This window comes from Pantherophis guttatus, chromosome 4 (genome assembly GCF_059756535.1).
Source record: "Pantherophis guttatus breed Tessera chromosome 4, ASM5975653v1, whole genome shotgun sequence".
NCBI lineage: Eukaryota > Metazoa > Chordata > Lepidosauria > Squamata > Colubridae > Pantherophis > Pantherophis guttatus.
In genome coordinates, this window is record NC_142066.1 from 111,032,610 (window position 1) to 111,044,789 (window position 12,180).

At 38.8% G+C, this 12,180-nt stretch overlaps 1 protein-coding gene across 6 annotated transcripts in view; it reads left to right on the plus strand.

The window, feature by feature from the left end:
- THRB (thyroid hormone receptor beta) overlaps window positions 1–12,180 on the plus strand; it is a 277,270-nt gene that overhangs the window by 61,135 nt on the left and 203,955 nt on the right. The window lies entirely within an intron of this gene.

Genomic DNA, 12,180 nt, shown 5'->3' on the forward strand with positions numbered 1-12,180 from the left:
TAATGTCTGTTCTCTCCTGCATTGTTTGTCCAGCCTCCCCCAGTGATTCTGATTGCATTGTTGCAACCTCAGAGTACAAACATTAAACTTCACATGAGTAATAATGCCTGTATCATTTAAATTAAATAAACTCATGCCTATATAAACTTTGCAAATTTTTGAGTCCATTTGAAATACCTGGAAAATCAGAATGGTGGTATGCAAATAATTTATCGGTGGGGAACAAAGCAACAATGTTGTTCCTTGTAGATTATAATGGAGCACCTAGATATTATTCTCCAAAAACAACTTTGTTAACAAATATCCCTTTTTAGATTAGAATTTTATAGTGATTGAAGTACAGTAAGCTATTATAGACTAATTATGCCTAGTTTTCTGCAATTTTTATAGGATGAATAATCTCATGTGGTTTTTTCTATTTTTCTATCTCCAACCACACTAAGAAAAGAATCAATGTTTCTAAGTAGATATTTAAATAACCTATTTAACCAGGCAAATAATAGGAAAGGATTTATAGTTTTATTCACTGGATTAAAAAAAGGACTCCCAGTTTTACAGTTTTGTAACTGTATTATGAGAATCATTTTTACTTAAAATAATTAGTTAAAAATTAGAAATAAAGACAAGAATAGTATGAGTAAGCTTTAATATTTCCATATAATTAGAATATCAGTTAATTTTCTGTAAGAATACATTCCCTTCCAGGATTTATATTTTAAAAAACAATAATTTTAAAATGGCATATTTCTCCTTTCTGCGTCAGCTCAGACATTGAAATCCAACACTCCTGGAGAGTACTAGATTGAAGATTAGAGTTTTAGTTTAACAGAAATACTATTTTTCCTATCTCATCCTGATAAGAATCACTTCTTTCACTTAATAAACAGAAGGACCTGATTTTATTAAAAGGTACAAAATAAGTAATAGATACAAGTCGAACATTAGGACTCAAAGCAGGGCAAAGTAATAGTTAATATTAATATCTTCCATTGGTTCGGAATAATAATTACACTGAATGATCCAATATAATTGAAAAACCATTGAACAAAATGTCAAAAAATGTAGGGTATATCATAATGTATCAACAAACCAAATGTTTTTTTAACATAGTATAATAGTTATAAGATACTGCACTTGTAATTTGCGCCCTGAGTAATTTGCATATAAATATCCAGCTTCTTTGCCCTTCCCTTTCCCCATACCCATCTCAATTTAAATTCTACTTTAATTAATCCACTCTGTGTATCCGTTGTAATAAGGTATAATTCACAAAAACTTTTTACTGGAACAAAGTTTGTTAATTTGAAAGACTCAAATTTTGAGCTATCGTAAATTAAAATACAATACCTGCAGTGGTGGGATTCAAACAATTTGGCTGGTTCGGCTGAACCAGTTGTTAACTTTGTGTGCAGTTCAGAGAACCGGCTGAACCCCACCACTGGCTGGCTCCTCCCCACCCCTCCCCCCTCCCCTCCTAGGCACTCCTTGCCTCAGCCAGCCTCTCTTAAGGTCATTTTGGCATCTTGGCGCTCCTCTAACTATCCATCCCCTGCCCCCTCCAAGCAAGCGACATCAGTGCAGGCAAAACTCCAAGGCAGCTGTGACAAGACACTCGGAGGGAGGGGCTGCAGCTACTAAACAGGCGGCTAAGCTAAATACCTGAAAGACCCCATCAGTCACCAGGCACCTCAGCAGGTGGTGAGCGAGGCCTCGGCTGAGCTCCTCAGCAGATAGTGGGCTTTGTAGGGGGCCAATCTAGTGCCCGGAGCCGGCTCTGCCCTAAGAAGGCCGGGGGCATCATTGGAGTTCCTGCCAGTTCCCATGTGGCATCATGATCTACGAGCTGTTGCTGGTGCTGCGTGGCTACCTAGGTGGCCTCTTTGTGGGCAGCAGTTGGGGGTGGAGGCCCTCCCTCCATGGGCCTGGTCCAGCACCCTTCTTCCTTTTCCTCAGACCTGCCAGTATTCCCAACTCCCTAGCAAACTGGCTTCTTCCTAGCAGCTCTTTTCTGCCTTTCAGGATCAGTGGCAAAGGCGAAGTTTTGTGGGCAGAAGAGTTGCACTGCAATGAAAAAATGGGAAATGGAGTGGCCGGCATGAAGGAAGGAGGAGGAGCAGGGAAAGAGGAATAGTGGCTCCCTCATGCTGGCCGCTCCGTTGCCCGTTAGTCCACTGAAGTGTAGCATCGCACCGCAGAACTTTCCTCACCCACCACCACCCAGATGCCCTCACTTCCCCCAAGCATTTCTTTGATGCCTGATTTCCAGCTCCATCGTGTTTCTCCCTCATCTTTCTCATCTTTGTGTGCAGGGAAACAAAAGTTTGTGGGACTAAAAACAAAAGTTTAATCAATCAATTCCAACTTCTAACAAAATAATAATAATAATAATCTCACGAAGTTAAAATTGATTGAACTTTTTTTTTAGTCCCACAAACATGACAGAGAAAAGTGACGGAGCTGGAAATCAGATAGGCAAAGAAATGCTTGGGGGAAGCGAGAGCATTTGGGCACTAAGTATTGAAACAGACTCGTCTCTCTCCAGCAGTTGCCCAGGACCACTGGAGGGAAGGCCAGCATCTACCAGCACTTAAACACAGTGGCATTCCAACTCTGGCCAGGAAGGGGCAGATAGTATGGGCACTGCAGGCAGTACGCAGCGAGAAACACGGCGAAACTGGAAATCAGGCAAAGAAATGCTTGGGGGAAGTGAGGGTATCTGGGTGGGGCAAGCTCCACGGCACTGTGCTACAATGGAGAAATGGACAACGGAGTGGCCAGCATGAGGGAAGGAGGCTGCTTTTCCTCTTTCCCTGCTTGTCTTTCCCTTGTGCCAGCTTCTTTATTGCAGTGTAGCACCCAGGATCCACTTTGATAGCGGGGGGAGGGGGAGGGAGCGGAGCGGCCAGTGTGAAGGAAGGAGGCCATTTTTCATCTTTCCCTGCTCCTCATCTTTCCCTTGTGCCGGGCTCTTCAGTATTCCAGTGCAGTGCAGCACCCAGGATCAACTTTGATTGCATGCGGGGTGTGTGTGTGTGTGTGTGTGTGTAATTTAATAACCGGTTCACTCAGGGGCAGGTTGACCATCATGGGAGGCTCACCCGACATGTGCGGCGGAGCTGGAGGATGATTGGCCACGCCTCCCACAAAGGCCAATGTGACCCTGGGCGAACCAGTTTTTAAGTTATTTGAATTCCACCACTGGGTACCTCTCCTATAATATTTTCATCTGGAGTCAATTTGATCTGTTTCAAGTCAGAGTCAATGTCAGTGTGGATTATGCTACTTTTCATTTAATGCTTCCATTCCTCAAAAAGCTCTGAATATTTTTCCTCATACTGAAAATTCCTCTATAATATGACTACATAACAAAACTGGCATCCAATGTGAGGCTTTGGGGATCTCAATTTTAAGTAGGGATAGAAAAGTCATGTGAATCAAGAATAGTACAGGTAGTTGTTTTTACCAACCATTCTTTCAGCGACTCTTCAAAGTTGCAACGGTCCTGAAAAAATAACTTTATTTTTATGTCCATTTATTATCTTTACAATAAGTACATATTGTGGGTTTGAACTCTCCCCCTTCCTCCCTCCCCTAGGAAGTAGAATGGAGAGATGGGAAAAGAATACACATCAAAGACAATGGGGAAATCACTATAGAAATCACTTGGTAGAATCTTTGTTTTAGGGGAAGGGTAAGAATAGAATAGGGGCTCTGATTGGTATGTGAGAAGGGGATGCCTGCTCTTCTGTGGGTCTGAAAAGTAAGAGAGAAGAAACATGTACCTCTTTCTCTTCCACCACACTTTTATCAAGTTGCTGTCTCCCTGGCAGTCCAGGGAGTATTTCCTCTAAATACTAGCTGTGTGGTTTTGGAATTGCACTGCTTAAATAGGATACCTGTGAATCAACAAAAGTTATAGGCTCCCTCAGAAGCCTCAGAAAAAAGAAATTGATATTACCTTTAGTAGATATAGAATTTAATTGTTATTTTACTTGCTGCATTAATCTGAAGCATTTGTTAGTAAAGAACAAGGAATGTGGGGTTCTGTTAATAAGATCTGAGAATAGGATATGGAAGCAAATTAAACACATTTGTGTGTGGCTGAATTAAATTAAATTTGATCCCTCAAGTTTGCTTTACTTCTTGGGCTTACTTGGATTATTCACTTTATCTATTTTACAGAGAGTAGCCCTCTGTTTGAACTTTAGAAATAAAGATCACATGTAGAGAGTGCTGGACCCTAAATTAATTTAAGAAAGATCTTGCGGGCATATTTTGAACTTTTCTCCATTACTGAGTTAAAAATGTTCTCCATTTAACCTTGATTTAACAAAATATTATATTGCAATACAATTTATTGTCCCATTGCTGACATTTAGTCTGAGTCAATTTCTTTTGTACTTAGTAATTTGATTTGTCTTCAAGGAAATGAGTAAAAACAGATTCCAAACATCTTGAGTTTGTCCTTGATCAATGTTATAATAAAAGATAGGTACCAACTTAATATGAATACTACTTTACCATGGACAACTTAACCCTGTCCCGTACGTAAGCTAAGAATAAAATGTCAGATGGAAATGTCACACAATATGCTGTAGGGCATGTTTGTGCCATGGTGATAGCTGCAAATGAGAAAATGCTGCGAGAAAGTATGAAATGTTATATATTGACATCATAATGTTATTAAAAATTGCATGTGCATGAGGTCATGAGCATAAATATATTTTATTATGTTCTTTTAAATGACATCTTTGTTCCTTTTTTTTTCTTTTGGTAATATAACTTTCTCTATGTAAATCATCAGCACAGTTTTACTCATCTTGTTATAGCCATGCATACTCCACAATATGATATTCTAGGGTTCCACATATAGTCCCAGGAATTGTGAGTCCTTATCAAAATTGCAGTTGACATGCTGTTGTATTAGATGAAGAATAATTATTATTAAGTACATGGAGAGTAATCATACTAACTATATTTACTTAATTTTTATGAAATACAGTTTAGTTTCTGTGCCTGGGACATATTCCAAAACAAATATTTCGGAATATGCTTATAAGGAGCATTTAGCAACATTCTTAAAATTTCTTAAATAAATATAATGAAGAGGTCAGGCTGAACATTTAAACAAAGCATCTTTTGTTTTATCACGGATATGGACTGAAGTATTATATTTATAAAGATAATTCCTCAGCTTGCTTGTACCCTCTTCCCTTGCCTTGTACTTTACACCATGTTTTCCCGAAAATAAGACCCTGTCTTATATTTTTTTTGAACCCTGAAATAAGTGCTGGGCCTTATTGCCATGCGCTCAAAAGCCCGATTGGGCTTATTATCAGGGAATGTCTTATTTTGGGGGAAATAGGGTGCAGGTACACATACTTTGCCTTCTTTCCCTGCCCTCACACACTTCCCCTCTTTCTCTGGCCTTTCTTAGCTTGCACTGTACTACAGTACACTCTGCCCCAACTTGTATGCAGCCTGCGTTGGCTTCCCAGAACTTCACCTAGCCCCTTGCCCTGTATTTTTTGCCTGGGACTCTCTCTGCTTCTCACTTAATGACCCACACATCTGAGTTTATGGCAACAAGCTAGACTGCCTGGAATGCCATTGCTAAGTGATGTAGTCACGTGTCTTCACACTTTATAAATGCATTGCTTAGCAATGGTGGTTTTGATCCCAATTGAAGTCATAATCCAAGGACTACCATTATCAAGTAAACAGGTTTTATTCACACTGGGAGCATATCTGGATGGGTTGAACATTAATGTTCCCCCGAATTTTATCAGCCTCCACTTCTGACACTTTATCAGATAAAAAGTACTTTTTTTGGAAAGTTAAATAGCAGTGAAGCTGGGACAAATATATATTTATTTTTATTTATTACAAAGACTGTTATATTTCATTGTGCTGTATCTTTGGCCTTACTGTATCAGATAATTATCCAAACTGGTTTTATTTGATTAGAAAGAGGAAAACAAATAAAATGAAAAAGTGTATGGCCCATGGCTTACCATTGCCTTCTAGGAAAGACTGTAAGCATAGTGATGTTGCTGTCAAAGTTACTCACAGTTTCTTGAGAATGCAATAATTAAATATTCCAGCCAATCCAATCTATTCCTCAAGAAATAGATAAAAACAAGGTTTCACAATCTGACTTATGTCTAGTCACAATTCCAATGAAAAGGCTCGAGGATAGAATTTGGCAGGAATGCTCTGACAACTAACTTTTATAACTGAGCTGTGAAGGATAGCCAATGATTATAGACCCTTGCTAATTCATTTAACCTTCAAGACTCAGAAAGGGAGACTATTGTATGTCTTGGCAGAAAGTGTAAATTGCATGTAGTCCTTGACTTACAACCATTTGTTTAATGACTGAAGTTAACAACAGTGCTGAAAAAATTTACTTACTACTGGTTCTCACATTCACAACTGTTGTAGTGTTCCTGCAGTCATGTACCGGTAATTAATGTTTGGCACTTGTAAAACTGGTATGTGTGTACAACAGTGTCATGTGATCAACATTTGCAATCTTCCTAGAGGGCTTCCAACAAGCAAAATTAAAGGGGAAAAGTGGGATTCGTTTAATAATTGAATGATTCATTCACTGAATCAGTAGTGATTCGTTTAACAATAACTGTGGCAAAAAAGAGCATAAAATTGGGCATGACTCACTTAACAATTGCTTTCCTTAACAGCAGAAGTCCAAGTCCCAATTGTGGTCATACATTGAGCATTACCTATATAACATTCCAACAAACACAATTTATAGTGATAGTTTCCTGCTTGTTTCCAACTGTGTGAGGAGCTCCTAGCTGCAAAATCAGAAATAAAATACAATTTACTATAGGCAGCCCTTGATTTATGATAGCATTTGAGACCAAAATTTTCATTGTTTAATCAATGCAGTCATAGAACATGACCACATTGCTTAGCAATGGCAATTCCAATAGTCCTGCAACATTTAACTGAATTCCATGGTGTCCCATTAGATTGCTCTCACATATTTTTGAGAAAAATATGGTGGCATTATTGTCATATATTGTCATCCAAACAACAATCACCCTAAAAGTTTAGCGTAAGACCCATTAAGAGATTTGTGTGGTACCTTTTGTCCTCGCCACATTGTGGCCTCTGATGCATCTGAAATTAAAAATGTATGAAATAATTTGACTGGAAACAAAAATATGAAGATTGTTTTAGAGATATGTATGGGAATTATAGTAATGTATTAGAATATCAAACTGAGCAAATAGAATAAATGGCAATGTTCAAAAAAGTCATACAAAAAGTAAATGACTAGCTGCAAACATGTTAGCATATGAATGCTGTGTACTTTTGGAATAGATAACGGACATAAGTCCGCATCTGTTTGTTGAAAGACTGATGTTATTTTGTACAAATGAAAAGATTAGGGTTAGGGTTGAATATATGAAACCAACCAATATATGAAACAGAAAAAAATAGAGATAACAATTGCAAGGTATGCATGTGTGACAAAGATCTAAAGTAGAGGAATATAGATATCAGTAGAATACTTATTAAAGATAGAAAAATGGAAAGATACGAAAATGCTGGTAGAAAAGATGTAGATAGTATGTAGTCATTCTGAGAAATTAATATTTATCAAGCTAAGCAAACATAAAAGCATACGTCTCCCCATTTTATTATAGGGTCTGGCAAATACTAGTAACTTACTACTGTGGTAGCTGTTAAGCTGTTAAACTTGATATGTTAGGAGTAACGTAAGTTGCAGTATGGATGTTTAAGAAGTATATGTAGTAAAAGAAGAAATAAGCTTGAATGATTATTGCTACGTACACTGACTACCAAATTGTGTGATCAGTACTAAAGAAGTACTTTGAAGTAGTTTAATCATGCTGACAGAATGGACTTCAGTGAGCTGATATATGATCTTCATTTGATAATTTTAAAATTTATTTATAAATGTTGGGTAGGAACTTTTAAAATTGAATTTTAATTGAAGAACACAGTGTTAACATCAGCTGTGGTTTGATTGTGAACATCTAAGTTTACTGCAGAAGTGTGGTATGCCGATAATAAAGAATGTAAATTAAAGATGGAATTACAACCATTTTATCTCACAAAAAACATTTTAGCTCTCCCAAATATAACACAGAGCTAGTTACTAAAGCTAAAAGTGATTACTGCAGGAAATGAAAGAACATAATAAGTAGGAGGGATTATTTATTTATTTATTTATTTAGCATATGGTTTATTATACATGGACTAGCAACATATATTAACATTTCACTTAGATTAGTAAATTACAATAAAATACAAATGTTAAAAATATGTAGATATCTTCAAATACCAATGTCTAGGCCATCTAACCATTGAAACACAACATCATTTATATTTTTAAAAAATCAGATATTTGATCAGTATATGCACTGAATTATAGTTAGTCACAATGTTACACTGAGGGGAGGATACTATGCCCCATTTATAGAGTCTTGACAGAAGGCATGTGAGATGCGAATCCTATCCAAGGTTGTCCATTCGTAGTAGTTCAAAGGCTGGCACTTTTTAAATGGGGTCATTTATACGTCTATGTCTGGGGGTTCAGCGACCCATTTGGCTTTCCTTTGGGAATCAATGTTAAAATTGTTAGGCAGATGTTGTGCAAGTGCCAGTGGGGATTTCCTGAATTTGAGTCTTCCAGCTGATAAAGGAGGAAGTTAGGCATACACTGGTAGGAATGAGTTCATAATTTTTCTGTATTCTCTCGCTAGTGTGTCTTGCCTTTCTAAAGTTGGAGGTGCTATGTCGCTCAGAACAGGAACAGGAAGCCAGCAAGTTGGAATGGTTTTAATACATCCACCTATAATCCTCATGGTGTCGTTGAGTCTGGCAAATACTAGTAACTTACTACTGTGGTAGCTGTTAAGCTGTACAGGGACACAGTATTCTGCTGCGGAGTAGACCAACCTTAGTGCTGATGCCCTGAGAATGACAGCTGAAGAAGCTCCCCATTTAATTCCACATAATTCATGCAGTATGTTCTTCCTAGTTTGGATTTTTGTTGCCATATTGTCTAGGTGTATCTTGTCGAGAGTGTGGTCCAATGTTACTCCAAGGTACTTTGGATGGGGATAAAAGGAAAGTAAGTTGTTTAAGTAGAACTTCGGGGATTCATATGCTAATATGACAGGGTGCTAACAGGCACCCTGTTATTAAGCTGGTTATTAAGACCAGCTGCCTGCAATTACTGCAGGTTCGAATCTCGCCAAGGCTCAAGGTTGACTCAGCCTTCCATCCTTTCTAAGGTAGGTAAATTGAAGACCCAGTTGTGGGGGCAATAAGCTGACTTTGTATAAATATACAAAAGGATGAAGGTTATTGCTGACCACATTGTAAGCCGCCCTGAGTCTCCGGAGAAGGGCGGCATATAAATCAAATTTTTTAAAAAAATTGTTACTAAGGTAGGAAGGCTAATACTGTTATTATTTAAATACTTAAAATAGTCCTCACAAGAAATGGCTATTGTTGACTGGGATTGGAGCCAGAGACGTGAATAACATAAAATTACAAAGAGGTAAAAAAGCCAAGCCAAAATCAAGATCTTTTCACGTCCAACAAAACCGTCATCTAATTCTTTTTTAGATAATGGTTCAGATACCCCAAATGAAGGCCCTATAGTGAAATCATCCTATGTCATTATTTATTTATTTATTTATTTTATTTATTTTATTAGATTTTTATACCACCCTTCTCCAACTGGACTCGGGGCAGTGAACAGCCAAGAATAAAAACATCACATACAAAATTTAAGATTAATTTTAAAAGAATTAAACAAGTTTTGGCCCAATATAAAATTTAAAACACCCCAACTAAAATCAATTAATAATTAAAAATATCTAAGGGGGGGGTCAAGCCAGCCCAGCTTGATGAAATAAAAAAGTTTTAAGGGCATGGCAAAAAGCACGGAGATCTGGGATCCTACATATCTCCGGAGGCAGGTTGTTCCAAAGGACAGGTGCTGCCACAGAGAAGGCCCTCCCCCTGGGGATCGCCAGCCGACATTGCAGGGCCAACAGCACCCTGAGGAGTCCCTCTCTGTGGGAGCATACTGGCTGGTGGGAGGCTATCGGTGGCAGAAGATGATCCCATAAATACCCAGGCCCTAAACCATGGAGCGCTTTAAAGGTGGTAACCAACACCTTGAAGCGCACCCGGAAGACCACCAGGAGCCAATGCAGCTCGCGCAGGAGAGGTGTCACATGGGAGCACCCCATCACTCCCATAATCCCCCACGCGGCCACATTCTGCACCAGTTGGAGCCTCCGGGTGCTCCTCAAGGGGAGCCCCATGTAGAGAGCATTACAGTAGTCCAGGCGAGAAGTGATGAGTGACCATGCGTAAGGAGTCCAAATCCAGAAAGGGACGCAACTGGCGAATCAGGCGAACCTGATAAAAAGCCCCCTTGGCCACAGCCGTCATATGCTCTTCTAAAGACAGCCGTGCGTCCAGGAGGACGCCCAAGTTGCGAGCCCTCTCCGTGGGGGCCAGTAACCAATAGCCAGCAATGGCACCAGCTGGCTATATCGGGACGTCAGAAGCCACAGCCACTCAGTCTTGGAAGGTTGAATCGGAGCCTATTTCTCCCCATCCAGACCCGCACGGCCTCCAGGCACCGGGACATCACTTCAAGGGCATCATTGGGATGGCCTGGGGTGGAGATGTACAGCTGACTATCCTCAGCGTACTGATGGAACTCCACCCCAAAACCACGGGTGATTAGATGCTCACTGTATGATTACAAGAGAGCCGGAAGAAACTGAAGTAAACCTAGCCAAAGAATTTGCCTTCATGAATCAATAGTCATGTATGGACAACCATTTATACTCTCATACAAAGAAATTGGCCTTTGCTGGAAGATGATGAGGCCAAGGATATAAATGATCAACTGCAGCCTCAGCAATTGGAAATTCTAATGAATTGTTAAGATTAGGTTTGCTAGTACCTTTGCTTTCTTTTGTCAAGTTAGTCTACCTTATTTACAGATATTTTCATTTTGTGATTTTTTTCTAGTTCTTTCTTTTCCATTCTGTTCTCTCCAAGTAATCATTCTGTGTGATGTTCTTGCAGTAGCTAACTAGGTGGTCTATTGTTTCTTCAGCTTCTTTGCAGAGGTGCTAGAGGTGGGATTTGCTATCTATTGATGTCTTCTTAATTCTGAAATTGTATGTATTTATTTTTAAGACTTGCTCTTGTGCTGCCAGAATTAGCCCCTCTCTCTCTGTCATCAATTTTCTTAGCCAGGGTGGGTTCTACTTACTTTTACTACCTGTTCACCTTTCTTCTGCACATGTGCAGATTGCTGATGATGACATCTGGGGTGGTGGGTGGGGCCTCCCGCCAGTTTTACTACTGGTTCTTGCTAAATGGTCCGAACCGGGGGCAATCCACCACTGCTCTTAGCCATTGCCAGGTCTTATTTTTATCTGCTTTCCCTGCTATTTTTTAATGTACTTGCCATGTCTCTTTATTTTTTAATCTGATTTTTCTTATTGGCCAATTTGTTGTCTTTGATATTCAGTTCTTGGTGTACTAACTCTGGTACATCATCTTTGCTGCCCTTCAGATATTTGTGACTTTTACTTCAGATTGAGTCCAGTCCACTATTCTAACTGTATATCTAATATACAGATATTATCAGATAATATACAGAATTATCCAGGTATTCATTGCTTTGATGGTATTTTGGTTATTGAATGTGGATTTTAAGATATTCTCTCTTCTAATGTATTCACTAACCTTCTCCTTGACTTAACTGTGCTTGATGTTATCAGCCTGAAAGATGGTCAGGTATTATTTTTAGTTATCATTTTCATCCAAACTTGTGATTTTATTTCCATAAGGTCATCTTGAATTTTTTAAAAAATTCCTTATTTTATATCCCTGTTGTATTTACCTTGAAAAAGAATATCATGATGGCTGTACATAGATTTCCAGATTCTGGATTTCAGTTGCCAGAATTCTCAACAATGGCTATATGAGTGAAAAAATCTGAAGTCCAAACATCTAGAATTTATTAAAATTGGTAAACAGTGGATTAGAGACACAAATAATGGGATTCTATATCTGGTAGCTTTCCATTTTGTACTGAAGTTAAGAGGATCTGTTTATGCATGTATAAGATTACTCTCTGTT